We start from the raw sequence: 14,711 nt of genomic DNA, 5'->3' as shown, positions 1-14,711 counted from the left end.
CCCCACATTCTATGACATGTAAATGTTCACTGGCCTGAGTGAAATACACTTTCCACCTCCACCGCTGGCCAAGCCAAATGTAAATACAGAAGATATCGACAGAAAACAGACCATGGAAAACATGTCCTAAAGGGCAGTGGCACTGCCCCCAACCCCGCCAACACCCTTCTATGGTTCTTCTATGTCTTCACACACACAAGTTTATATGGTGTAGGAATACTATAACCATACACAGTTTCTACCACTTACACACCCACTTACTGGGCTGGGTGGGTCGCTGTCCTGACAAAGTCTAGCTTCAATGGGCACTTGAGGTGAATTATTGTTTGTGAGTGGAAACTTGGCCAGATAATCTCAGTGCTGCTGGCTCAGGGCTGAGTAAGACCACTGTCTCCTACCCTGCGTGCGTGCACACACACACACACACAGCTGTAGTTTTACCATCACTATTTCCAGTTCACACTTATTTGCTGACTCTTTGCCTTTTACAATAACTCCTTGTCTGTCTTCCTTTTCTACAACCTCTGTTTCTCCTCTCTCAGTTTTTCTCCACTACTCTTTTTCCCAACAACTCTGGCCTTTCTCCTGTAGGCCATTCACCTCTCTGCGGCTGCCCTCGCCAATGCCTGCAGTAAATTCCAGGGGTAGTTGGAAACACAAACATGCGCCAGCCTAGGGCAAGCAGCTCATGCAGTCATGATAGACCCCTCCTTACCAACACCACCTCTCTCTCAGCTTTCCCCTCACACAAGGGGGTCTTTGTGTGACTGTTTCACAAGTTCTCTCTTTAGATCTTCTCTTGTGAAGCACCTACCTGCATCATAGATGTAATTCATGTGTTTGTGTCTCTGGTTGTTATGCCAGTCAGCAGAGTGTGAATGTTAATCATATAATTGGGGACTCCTTCAGCAGACATAAACTGATGTTTGGACTCTTGTGGATTTCAGGAAAAATGTGATTACAGTAATTGTGTCAGACTAATGACGTGTTAGATAAGGGAGGTTTGTTATTACAATGTGTGAGACCCTCTCCTAATATAAACTTTGTCTTATTGACATAGCTACTGTCCAGCATGAATAATAGATCTTATCAGCTTAATGTTAATGCAGCCTTCTCAAACTAAGATCAGCAAGATGACATATTCTCTAAACTGAGGAACAGAAGCAAATGTCATATTTGGGATTTAGTAACAACTGGACTTTTGATTAATTTGCAATAGGAAAATTCTCACATATCATAAGCACTAACCTGATCAGCAGTCTTTCTTTAAACTATGCAACACAATTTTTTCCTCTTCCTCTTCAAAGGAGGAAGCCCACTCCCCCTCCATGTCTAACTCTTTGCCAATGTGCTGAGCCAGTGGAAAATCCAACGTCCGTTCAAGAAACAAAGTGGTGTAGAAAGATCAGTTGACCAAAGGAAGCAATATTCATACAGCATGTCCTCACTGATAGGGACCTGCTTGTGTAAGTTGACTAATGAGACATCATCATGTTTGCATTTTCCACTTGCCTTGGGTAAAGAGGCACATGATCTTCAAGTACACCATAGGCATTTCCATCAAAGTCACATGTTTATTTAAAATTTGTTTAGGAAATTACTGATAATCTCTCTGTGGCTTGTGATTTATTTTTTCCATCCACTTCAGTTTTCCAGTTGTGCATTGTTTCTTGTGTAAATGGCTTAATCAGTACACAGCAGCCTGCTATCTAAAATGTGATAAGATGCAGAGTCCACAACTAAGTTCCTCCTGTGTTAGAGCAGCAGACATATTCACACACTGCCAGTTGCTAGACACTCTTCAACTGAACCTGCAATTATTTGTCAAGCTATCTTGTCTCATGGTGTGTAGCGCTCTACCCCAGTAATTAAAGTCCTATGTTAGGATGAACACAGTGTGAACACACAGCATTCTTGTTTATGCTCAAAAGTGACTACACTTTGCCAAACTTTTTTTTTCTCTTTTGTTCCTCTGTGAAATCATGTGTTATCTTTCGACTTAAATGAATAAACTGGATCTGTTTTGAATGGGGTTTTTTTAAAAGAAAAGAAAAGCAAAAGTTACCCTGAAGGGAACATCCCCTTTTGAGAGTTTTGGCGTGCCTCAGCACTAATGCTTACTCAGACAGCAAGAACAACACATTAGCATGCACAAGGGCTAATGACACTTGACATTTACTGTAGTTCACAAGATGCTCCAGAGCATATGGCAAATTTCCACCACGAAACTGAGTCAACAGCAAGACTCAGACAACAGCTGTGGGGAAAATGATTGGTCTCCCCAATTTAATAACTCAACAAAACTATTGACATGGTGCTCTGAATATTCAAGTATATGCAAAGATATGATGTCAGTTAGTTTCTTTTGATTATGGAACAGGATTCATTGCAATAAATTATTCTGCGTTTGTTCATTTTCTAAAATTACTTCTCTTGTGCTCTTTCTCCCCTATCAAGTCAAAGGACTGTACAGCTCCCAGATTGCTGTGTGGATACAGCTAAAATGCCCGTCATGTGGGGCTTTACCATCTTGCACACTCCTGCGGTACCAAGCGTTTAAATGGATTGAGGCAGAGATTAAGTGGTATCAACTGAGAAAACAGTCAGTCAGACAAGGTGAAATTCCAATTTATTGTCTGTCAGATGAAGAATAGACACCACGGACATTGACGAAGAGGAAAATGTCATTGGGAGTCAGTGTGTCCTGTATGAAGCATTCTGTTTTTGCTTGATTTTTTATGAACTCTTTCAATCACTTATCGTGTACTGATTATACTGTATGTGTTGGCCTTTCTTTGTTGATACTTGAGTGCAGCTCTCTTTGTGTTTGTTGTGATTGCCTTTTTATGTTTCACATACCTAAATTATAATGTATGTAAAAGGAAAAATTCAACATGTTGGGAAACACATTTACTAGCTTTCTGGTGGAAAGTTAGAGGACTGATCATAAAACCGACAATTTGGCGTTTTATGTGGGGTTATGTGACTATTTCTCGCCCTGGAGCAAATACCAGACAAACAGTGAATATTCAAGGAAGTTTCTGGTCCAACCCAAGAAATATTTCAGTGTATAATCCCAAATGAGATATATCCTAATTGGCAGCTGTGGATTCAAGGATTTTTTTATTGTCATTCCAGCCATGTAGATACATGAAAGAGAACAAAATACTGTACTTATGGTATATATATAAAAGATGAAATAAAGAAGATCTATAATAATATAAAGAACATCTAAACAATAGGCAGATGTAACAGAGCAAGGCTAGCTAATTCCCTCTGTTTTGAGTCTTTATGCTAAGATAGGCTAACAGGCTGCTTGCTGTACCTTCATATTTACTGTACAGACAAGAAAATGGCATCAATCGTCTCATCTTACTCTGTTAGAAAGCTTATTTTGCAAACTGTTACAGACAACCAAATACAGTACATTTACCTAATACAGACAACTTTCCTCATGTTTGAGAAATCTAATCTACTGTGCTTATTGGGTATATTATATTGAGCAAGGTTCTGTAAATCCAGGACCTTATAAATAGTTTCTGAGAGGACATTTTGAGTGTATATTAGCATACGTTCAGATTCATGTTAAACGTTTCCCCTGACTTCTGCAGTATTTTACTAGGAGATAAGGAGGGAGGTGTATACACAGACTTATGGACAGACAAAGATAAATAGAATGAGACAGAAATGGGTGGCATCAGTGTCATGTTAGGAGGACATCTGCTCAGGGTTGGCCAAACACAAAGCACTGTAGGCTGCCAGTCAGGAAACCACCAAAACCACTGACAGTCAACTGGAAAAAAGGCGCAAATAAAAATAGGTCGTTTCTACTTCAACACTACAGGGTCTGAAGGCCTGCAGAGCAACGCTTGTTTTCAAGTGCCAGCTCAGCTGAGGCCTATGTTAATGTTGGATCTACAAGATAAACGTCATCGCTGAAGCATTGCTATGCAACAGCTCCACCTTTAAGCTCAAGAAGATTGACTGACAGCTAGAAATGTGTGAAGGGTGTGGGGGAACATATGTGACACTCAGACCTCACTGACTGCATCATGTCAGTGATGGCTGCTTTTACAAATATGCCCATATTCCCTCTCAAAAAATAGTCTTTGCAACAGACAGTACACGCCACAACTGAATGCTATATAATCCAGGGTTAAACAGTGCATACTGTCTGTTCATCTGTTTAAAGGACAGTGTGTATATTATGAGTCAAAGAAATACACAATTCTATCTATACATATACATATGCATCTGACTGGTTTCTTTTTCTGCTTTTGACTGACCCAGCTCAGTTAGGTCATACAGCCAGAAGTCCTAATGATTGCACAAGTCAACTTATATAAATCAATCTTTTTTCCCCTCTTGCTTCTTCTCTTCCTCTTTCTTTCCAAATCTCTTGCTCCACTTGACGCAGATCTGACTCAGAAGTTCTGAAATGACATTTTGCAACTTTTAAATTCCACACAGGCATAAACATGTTGAACTTTCCCCCTGTTTACCAATCCAAAGTGGTAAATGCTTCTGTGCACTCAGGGCAGTTGTGTTAATGATAAATCCCATTATGTCAAGACAGCAAGTATATTACACTGAGGTTTGACCTCAAGTGGGATTTGTTTTCTGTGTATCATCTACCACCACTCATGTCCTTTTAAACCCAGGGTCAAGCATGTAGTTATATCTCAGCCTACTTGGTCTTTGCAGTGTCAAAATATATGATGATTTATTCACCTTGACTGGAAATGCATTATCTGCCCTCATGCATTACACATCCCGTATCATGCACTTTGTATTTCTAATTCAGCACCTTGTTCAGCTCTCAGGTCTGTTCAAACCATTCATCAAGGTAATAGCTGAGACAAAAATGTGCATAATGTGATCACAGGGTACAACATGATCCCGAAGCATATTTTGTGCTTACTGTCTCCAGTATCAATATGTTGTTTCACTATCTGTTGCATAAACGCAAGTCCACGGAGAAGAAGGAAAGAGGAAAGGACCTGCTTATATTTGTAAGGGAATGCAATTAAATGGATGTCACTGACAGTTGGCCCCAGTAACAGAGACACTGCTTGTACAGAGTGTGACTCCTTCTCATCGGGGCAAAAGAATTGCAAAGAATACAGGCATTGAATCCGGAGAGGAGAAAAAAAGCGCTACGTCATGGAAAGAATGACGTCAGGTTTGATTAGGCGCCGAGGGAAGAGCCTTGTGTAGCCTAGGTGGAGTTAAGACAAGCCGAAGCGATGCAGCAGTGAGGTTTCAGTGGGTACTCTTTGCATGCTGCATCATATGATGGGGGGGGGTGGGTTGGGGGGTGGGGGTGGAGAAGGGGGGGGGGGGGGGGGTGAATAATCCTGTTATTATAAAGCGACACGGGAGCAAAAAGGGAGTACGAGGGGATCATGACGTAACCGTTTCCATAGGCGACTGATATGCTGGCTAAGCCAATGGGAATCCACACCAGCGGTCCATACCCATCCTCCTTTTGACGTGCATCACATGTCCCCGGCGGTGTTGTGACAGAAAGGAACCGGGAGAGGCGAAATGCTTCACATCCGCGCACTTCCGCTTTCGGCCAAATCTCGCTGAAATAAAGCAGATCCTTGGATATATTTCTTTATGTATTTGCATTAATTTCACGCGTCCCACACAGTGTCGAGTATATTTTCACAAAAAGGTTTAACACGACAAGTTTAAGATAACTGGCTATAGCGCTGTAAGACACAGATATATCATTGGACTACTGAAATGAACAGCAGGTGCTCTTGGTGTGCACATGTGCCATACTAAAGCGGTATTTCATTTATGAGCCTTGCTGTGAAATCTGACAAAATTAAAAACTCTGTGTTTTCGTTGCCAGTTCAGTCTTATTACAGCGGTTTTAATCAGCTGTGCGCATGTGTCAGTGATTTCTAATTTTGGTAGACATGGGTTGTTCTTGGGCTCGGATGGGAGGAGAACTATCTTGACCCTTCACGCTTTAGACTGCTTGTGGTTGTGACAGCGCAGTGGGCGGGCTTTTACCTCAGATCAGGGGAGAGAGTCTAGTCTTTGGTGAGACTGAGGGGGAGTTAAAGTGAGGAAGGGGTCTAGGGTTGCTCTTCAGAGAACGGAGTAAGTATTCTTTGGTTGTTTTTTCTATGCCAGTGCGATAAAAATTCCACAAGCTAAGGGGCTGCTTTAACAGTGATTTTTAGAGGTTGCATTTAAAAAAAAAAATTAAAAAAAAACCTTAGCCGGTGAAGTCTTCATTGTGTGTGTATGTGTGTGTGTGTGTGTATGTATGCATGTGTGTGTGTGTGCAATGAACAACGAGGGCCAGCCACTGGTGGGTAGCTGCCTTGGGTAGTTAGCTTTATACCCAGCTAACATCGTTAGCTTACGTTATATCTAGGATAGATAATTGACATTGGGCGTCTCGTTTTCCAGCCCAGGTGGCTAATCAGCCGGGATGCTGCAAGATTTTTTTTCCCCTGCATGTGCTTAAGTTAGTTTACTTAGACATTTCTGTTTCCTCGGGTTAAGTTTTTTCTACTTGTCAATCTGCTGGAAGCAGCTTTTGTGTGTTTCCCTTCTTTACAATCAGCATAAGCTAACGCCTTGGAGCTAGTTGGCTAACATTGTACGCTAGCCTGCAACGTTGTTTTTTATTTTTAAGGTTGGACTCCTCGCACAGCACTCCTCAGTTTGACGTTTGAGGCATGGAGGCTTATTATATTACAGGTTGTCTGTGAAATAAGGTCTATAGCGTTACGAGAAAGTGACCACTATTTCATTCTAACATTAAAAATCCTCGCGTTTTAATCAGTTTAATATCAATATAGACGAACTTACAAGCGGAAAGATAATGCCGGTGTTATGCCGTATTTGGTGACCCATAAGATTCTGTGACCTGCTCTGATATTCTGAACCATCTCGCTCCCCATGCTGCATGTCACAGTATAAGGTAAAGCTGCCGGGGCTATAATATTGGAACCCCGGCCTGGCACGCTGTTTCTCTCGAGTGTTGGACAACTTTTTTGGATCTTGGTAGCGACACCCACGGTTTACTGGCAGAGTCAAAGTGGACGTTATGCGTAATTTAAAGCGACTTAGTTATCGGTGGTAACCTTTTATCTACCAGTAAAGCCTCTCACCGGGCTGTCAAAGTGCGATATCATGTTTTTCTTTACCGGTATTTTCCCGTCGACTCGTGCTCTTCTCTTCAACCCCAGTAACCCCAACCACAACCACGAGGGGAAACATTATTCTGCACCGTGTCCCCCTCCCTCTCTCTCCCTCTTTCTATCTCGCTCTCTTTTTTATGTCAAGTTAAGTTGTTAGCTTTAAATGTCATGCAAACTTACATCGGTGTACGCTATTAAGATGATTTTTATGATGAGCAGCTGGAAATCCAAATAGCGGTAAAGCTGAAACCTTGTCATGTCGCTTTAAATTACCATGCCAGCTACCTTTTTATAACGTTAATGTGCCTCCTATCTCTGATTACGCATGTTAACATTGCACTCATGACCTTGATGGATAATATAATACAGTTTCGCACGTCTTAACTTCACCTACAAGTTATCCAGGTTGATTGTGGATTGCAGCCACCGAGCACCTTTTGGTGTCTAGTTGAAGGGATCACTCCTTATCCAATTAAATAGCACCCAGCCTGCTGCAGTGCCGGTAGTGTCTTCCTGTGTAATTACATGTAATCTTGCAGTGATTTGCACATTGTGTTGTTTCGCTATCCAGACGCACTTTAACTTTACCTTATGGCTTAAAGTGAATGAACTGATCTATGGTGCAAGGTGTGCCATTCACTGTAGTAATGTATAGTTATCTGGAGATACTGTAATTTATAATGAAAGCAAAGCAATGCCAAGGCCAAGCATTATAGCCAAGAAGACTATGTTGTAGGGTAAATGTCAGATGTGACACTTGTTGGAATACATTTCCATAATAACCCCCCCCCCCCCATTTAAAGTTTTTGGTGCAATTAATGACATTTAGTTTTATCTGTCAACCTCAGCATCTAGATATTTCAGAGTTTGTTTAATGATCCACTTAAACGATCAGTAATACAATCTGTAGCTGTGTCTGAGGCCTTTGAACTCAGACTGTTGCTGTCACTCAAGAATGACAAAAATATCCTTTCTTATTCCTTGCTATACCATTGCTTTTTAATATTGGCTGACTATTTGCAGCGCTGCCAGGCCCGACTTACAAAGCATAATGAGTCAGTAGTTGTTACACTTGCTTTGTAAATTGTTTTGGAAAATGGTTATATCTAAGAGACCAGATCATCTGACCTCCTTGGCTCGGTGATTAAGTTGGATAGTGTTTTCCCTGCTTACATTTGTAGACCAACAACCTTTCCAGACTTGCAACTAAGGTCCTCCTGTTGGCGGTGCATATGAAGTTAATTATCCATTTTGGAGATTATGTGATTTCTACTTCTATCTCTATCTTACATTACAGCTTGCTGTTTAAAATAAGCTCTGATTGCTTCTCATGGCATGGGAGTATTTAGCTGTCATAGAGCTGTATGTACGATGAAGTAATGCAGTATATTGACTGAGTACACTTTCTCCCAGGCAGTTATCACCTGTCAAGTCAGCCCGTAACCTATCCTGGATGAGTCCCCCGTTACAGCTGCTTCATATGTCCCCTCAATTTATTTTCATGCTTTGCTTTTAAATCAGTTAAAAGCATATTGAAGGCTTTGACTGTATGGATTTAATACTTGAGGTTTCACGCTTTACCGCCAATACAGACAAAGTTATTTAAAGAAAAAAAATATGAATGACATATTATTAAAAAATAATAATGACTTTAATGGATAAAAGGGTCAACATTTGACTGCTATACCCTCTGCTAATGCTGACAAGTGTGCAGAGAGGATTGCTATATCAGTCTCTGTTAATATAACCACTTGTCACAATGAAGCAGTCCTGTCCGAGTGGTTAGCCCAGCTAGCTCGATAGTGGTGTAAGAGATATGTTATGATTGTCATTTCTCTCTTCGAGGCCAGAAGCAGTCTCAAGTAGTCTAGTTTATCGTCGATAGAGTTGACTTTGGCGAGGAAGATTGACGGGAGAGCTGGTCAACCAGGGTTCGCCTTTAGCCTAGCTTATGGCGCTTTTCCACTATACAGTTCTAGCACTACTCGACTCGTTGTTTTTTGCGTTTCCACTAGGGATGGTACCTGGTACTTTTTTAGTATCTACTCTGCCAAGGTTCCAAGCGAGCCGAGCCGATACTAAATGTGACGTCAACAGACTGCCGGCCACTGATTGGTCAGAGAGTCGTCAGTAGAAGAGTCATGAGCTGTCCCACACAAGAATCAAACCCGGCATTTTTAAAAACCGGCAACAGCGTTAAAGCGATTCGGCTCTCTTCTCTTGCTTTGTGTCTGACAAAAGACACAGGCAGAGCAGCAAGTACACCATCGTTTATGTGTTTGTGTCGCTTATAAAACAAAGTCACAGCAGTTTCACGCAGCTGTGATATGACGACCCCGCCCACGTTGAGGAGGTACTATTGTAATGGAAAAGGTCGTTCCTGGCACCGTGTTGAGCCGAGTAGTGCTAGAACTGTATAGTGGAAAAGTGCCATTAGATGCATTTCCGCTTCCTCGGGCACTGCTCTCAGCGGCCACCTGGGCGGTTGTTCGTGGGGCGATGCCAAAGTCTTACAGCCCGGTGCCCAAACTGAGGCAACGCAGATTCTCCAATGTATTTCTGTCTGGTTGTGTTTGGCATTTAAAGAAAAAACATTTTGAAGTGATGACAGTGAAGAATTTAACCACGTGTTAAGCATCACACTACTGCGGTATTGTGGCTATCGTTACAGCTGTAAGCACAGCCTAAAAAAAATTACATAACTATTATTAATAACCACAATTTTCATCACTGGTCCTTGATTCAGTCTGTATTCATGAGTCAAAATGTTGTAACATACATAGTCTAAAGCATTATTATAGAGAGCTAGCCACTGTGGGTCGTATTCTAAGGTGACATTGAGCCCCATGTAAAGTGACATGGAAAGCTAAATATAGTCTGGTTTTGGAGTATCAAGTACAATGTATTTATGGTACTATTTACTTATGATGGGGGGTTTTGCTTATCTTTCTTTTCTCCGTGTGTGCGTGTGTATTGTAAGGACAAGGTTATTCCAACCAGGGGTTTTAGGTTACATGTAGGGTGTTTAATAACTACACATTCATTCAAATCTGGCCTAGCAGAGCAAAGCTACACACGTGTGACCAGTTGATATGCTGGTGTTAACATTGTAGGAGCTGGGAGATCAGTGGTGGCTATAACATGAAATATTGGCTCAGCTACTGGGGGGGGGGTCTGATTCAGTCCACTAAAACAATTCAAGGCACACACATTAGATAGTCATCAAAGGTCTAACTATGCTACAGTCAATGTACCAGGCATGTATGTTTTTGCTTTGACATGCCAATGATAAATGTAAATATCAACTTTTAGGTAGATTTAGCTTTCTTATTACATTTTGCTCATTAGTCGTATCATCATTCAGTAAATAAAACATAACCTCATTTCTAAATTTGTTTAAATATGAGGGATGTCTGGTCACAGATGATTTACAGTGCCCCATCCTATCTACCCTAATCTTTTATACAGATCCCTACTGTCATTTTAGCCATTTTCTGAAAAATCTAAAACCTTGCCTATGGACAAAAGCCAACTGCCCACTCATGGCTTTATGTACTGGTATTAGGGTAACACATCATTTACGTACTGGTATTAAGGTAATAAATGAGTGAGCAATTGTCACTCATGCAGGTCCTCATGAAAAAGTGATTCCAAAATTCCATCTTACAATTTAATAATCATCAGTAATCATTTTTAATATCTTCATGGCATTACAATATTCACACACAAAAAAAAAACACATTTTCACTGTTAATACCTTTTTCAAGCTTAGCTGTCAGGTTTCTAGTCTCCACAGACTAATCCTCCTACAGCTTTGTGTTTGATATGAGGTGATGCCTTCATTACGATAGTGCCAGAGTTGCACTGAACGCAGTTTCAGTGGCCAAGAAATTGCGGATCGCTGGATATAACCTCCTCTGAGGGATGAAGTTAGCCCACGTAATTAGTAATGTGATTCACTCTCTAGTTTTGAAATTTGTTGTGATATAGGCTTTGGGAGATAAAATGATGTCAAGCTTGCCAAGTTTGGCAGACTTCCACAGGATGGATGTGAAAGTGCTGTGTAGCAACCAAGTCTGAGCCAGTATTACCTTTCAGACTTAATTTACTTCCGCCTGCTTCTCTGTGTTAGTCCATAATGACATTTTGTACATATGTTTGGCTAGCACAAATTGCATCTGCACCATAGGTATTGGTGAAGTAAGCTTAATGCTCTGTGTGTCCGAAATTGTAATGGTTGGGATGGCAAGGTCAGACTGTGGCAGGGCGGCAGGACCTCCAGGCCGCTGAGCTGCTGCGTACAATCACATATAACAAAGACCACAGAGAGCTTCTCATCTTCAAAGTGGCTCGATGAAAGATGTTTCATTTTGGAATATTTTCCATGCTATGCACATCAAGGACGCTGCTAAATAAAACCATCCTGCCTTTTATCTCTAAAGGACAATTATAATATTCTCACACTAACTACTTAGAAATTTCCTCACATTATTTAGACAGCAAGGTTTTAATGGTACTGTTAAATTCTCATGAAAAAAAATCATTTCCATAGTTGAAATCTAATCTATACAGTTATTTATATTGACAATACTAAGGACTAGAAACATCAGCACATTTAACTGTATATTCTTTATTTTAATGATGTGAAAAAATGCCAGTCAGATTTAATCCTATATTAACAACAGGATAGTGTTTCAGGACTCAGCAATACGTGAATATCGTTGCACAAATGATTGCACCAGATGACATGTCACTATTTGCGCAGACATCGGCTCACTGATTAGAAGAAGTATTGATGTGTAGAAACACTGGAATACTATAACCTGTGGGTGACTTATTACATGGTGCATCAATGTCATATTTAAAACATGCAAGAACTGATGCATCATGGATTTTCCTCTTGCTTTGACTTTAGTTCATATTAAAAGTCCAACTTTAACAATTGCTGGATTTTTTTCATCATTCATGTTCAGCAAAAAACAGCTTAACTTAAAAATGCAAGACTATGACTTGAATGTTGATGTTTTTGTGAACAGGCACTTATGAACATGTTTTGAAAATGCAATTATAAACCCTCTCCTCCTTTTTTTTAGGTGATTAGAAGCCCTCATATTGCACATCTTTGGGTATTTTTGGTTTGATCAAAAGCTAGAAAAGGTTATGTCCTCTATGTTTACGTAAGGAGCCCAAAATCTGCCCCACTTTATGCCTCTGCTCCAGCACTGTGCATGGATTTTCTGTGTTTTTCTCCTTTTGTCTGTACATTTGAAAAACGTAACATTTACGAATACTACTGTACTAGTTACCAGTGAACACATCGTAGTACATAATGTTTCATTTATTATTAAACCCACTGATGTGTTGCTTGTCAGAAAACGTAAAACATTAATTTTAGCCTGTTTGATGTTTATTTAAAAAAATAATGCATCCAAACTAAATTAAATAAAGCATTTTTTAAACTATCTTATCCATTTTGCAAAAAGCACACACAGTTATGATATCCACACCTGCTACCCTATTACCCTTGTACACAACCTCATACCTGTTTGATTACCACACCTTAATTACAGGTCAAAAAGATTATGGTGTATTTTCTGTTATATTTGCCTCGATAATTTAAATAAGAAGAGCTGCAGGTCGAGTGTACGTGTGTGTGTGTGTGTGTGTGTGTTGACGGTGACACCTTGGACTGCGTGTCCTTATGATTTGGCAGCCCGACGGTGTTGAAGAGCCCTGTTGAGGTTCCCGTCTATGGGTTGAAGTAGTGCTCTCAGCTGCGAGCCGTGCAGCACAAGGAGAGCTGGGTGTCTCTGCTTTGTACCCTCCACATGTACATGGCCTGACCCAGTTCAGCAACGGCTAGCAGTGGGGGGAGGGGGCAGTCTGGGGGAAGCTAAAAATACCACCCCTCACATTAGGCAGCTCCATTGCAGAAGGGATCCCTAGAATTGCTACCTTGCATCGAGTTGTTGGCACAAAGAGATGTAGAAACTGCCAGAGGGTTTCCTTAGTGTCAAAGACAGGAGTATATCTCTAAGATGCCCACCACTGATGTCCTCACTACTTGTTTCCACTCGCCACAGCCTTCTGGGCCGAGGATTTAGTGTACATCTAACGTGTGATCGCAGCCTTAAATAGCTCGAGCAGAGGAGAGACTTGTGACTTTACAAGTCTCCAGTCCCTGTTCCTCATGTGCCTGCCGAGCTGCGTTTTAGCCGCTGTTGTGTGCAAAGGGTTAACCTTAGCCTCTGTCATTCAACCATACCATGCCAGCTGTTGGGTTGGAGATCCAATCACAATGATTTTCCACTGTTGTGACATGTGACCTGCTCCGCAACCCGAAACTGTCGCTGCACAGCAAATGTTGGCACTTCCTTCATCTTGGCGTCGCTGCAGCTCGTGGGGTTAGGGGGTGTGAATGTGAGAGAGGGCTCATAGAATAAGACATGAAGGCAGGGACACGGAGAAGGCAAAAGAATTACATTCATTACTATATGCTGCTGCTCAAGGTGAAAGAAATTATTGCCATTTTAAGACAATTTACACATTTTAAAACGCTAAATGTTATCGCAAGAATGAAGATTCAACATTACTGAAATTGTTGTTTCCATTTATTTAAATTTGACAAAAAGCTGTTAGTGACGTGCACAAGGAACACACAGACTGTTACTCTCCCAACAATTCAAGTTAAGTTTTTAATTTCTTTAAATTAAGTTCTCTAGTCTGTATAGTTATTCAACTACATTGTAATGTCTTGTTCATCCATACAAAGGGGCAAGTTCATCAGTATATCTTAAGTGTTTAATATTCTTACTTGGATGCACTGTGAGAAGTATAACTTGGACTATGAAGAGATGAACCTAAAGCAGACCTAACCCTTATATTAAAAGTTGCATTTCTACTCAAGAAAAAAGCCAAAATCAGGACAGCATTGTCCTTTATAATTGCCCATGTGATTAAAAACTGAAAAATGTGAAATTCATTGATTCAAGATATCTCCGCTAGGAGTGTCAGATAAATGTCTCCACGATCTTTCTGTACAGAGAGATCGTTAGTATCGTGCTACAGTTCACTTTGTATCAGCTCAGCTTCGTGACGGACAGCCTGCAGTCTGCTAGCAGGAGGCTAACGGGGGAACAGTTCTGACGTGTTGAGTGCCGTGTGCACCACATTTACAATCTGCTGGAGGAAATGACTCTCCAGTGACAAGGATGACGAGTAAAAAGCAGCTCAAAAATGAGCAAACTGTCTGCATTGTTCAAATCAGAAACCCATGCTGCTTTAATTGTAAATACTATGAGAACACATACCGCTGCAGCGCTTGCGTTGGACCTGGCTGTTAGCCCGCCACCTCTCTGAGCTCTGTCACATCACCAGCTCACCAGTCGGTTCACCATCTTTTTCAAAGGAAGCTGCTGCATGTTAGCATTAACTACTGTCATGCCGCAAACTAGCACAATGTCAGCTCTGGTGTGCTGTGTGTGTGTGTGTGTGTGTGTGTGTGTGGGACTACCTTTTTTTGTAACAGTGCACGCTCATTCT

General features: G+C 41.1%; 1 protein-coding gene across 1 annotated transcript in view; it reads left to right on the top strand.

Moving 5' to 3' along the window:
• The first annotated feature begins 6,054 nt into the window (after positions 1 to 6,054).
• atp2b1a (ATPase plasma membrane Ca2+ transporting 1a) overlaps positions 6,055 to 14,711 on the top strand; it is a 42,594-nt gene continuing 33,937 nt past the window's right edge. The window contains exon 1 of the mRNA XM_053313948.1: positions 6,055 to 6,117. The gene's annotated coding sequence lies outside the window, so the exon portion shown is untranslated. The remainder of the gene's footprint in view (positions 6,118 to 14,711) is intronic.

This window comes from Scomber japonicus, chromosome 23 (assembly GCF_027409825.1).
Source record: "Scomber japonicus isolate fScoJap1 chromosome 23, fScoJap1.pri, whole genome shotgun sequence".
NCBI classification, from domain to species: domain Eukaryota; kingdom Metazoa; phylum Chordata; class Actinopteri; order Scombriformes; family Scombridae; genus Scomber; species Scomber japonicus.
Note: the sequence above shows the minus strand (reverse complement) of the source record. Positions and strands in the feature narration are given on the sequence as shown.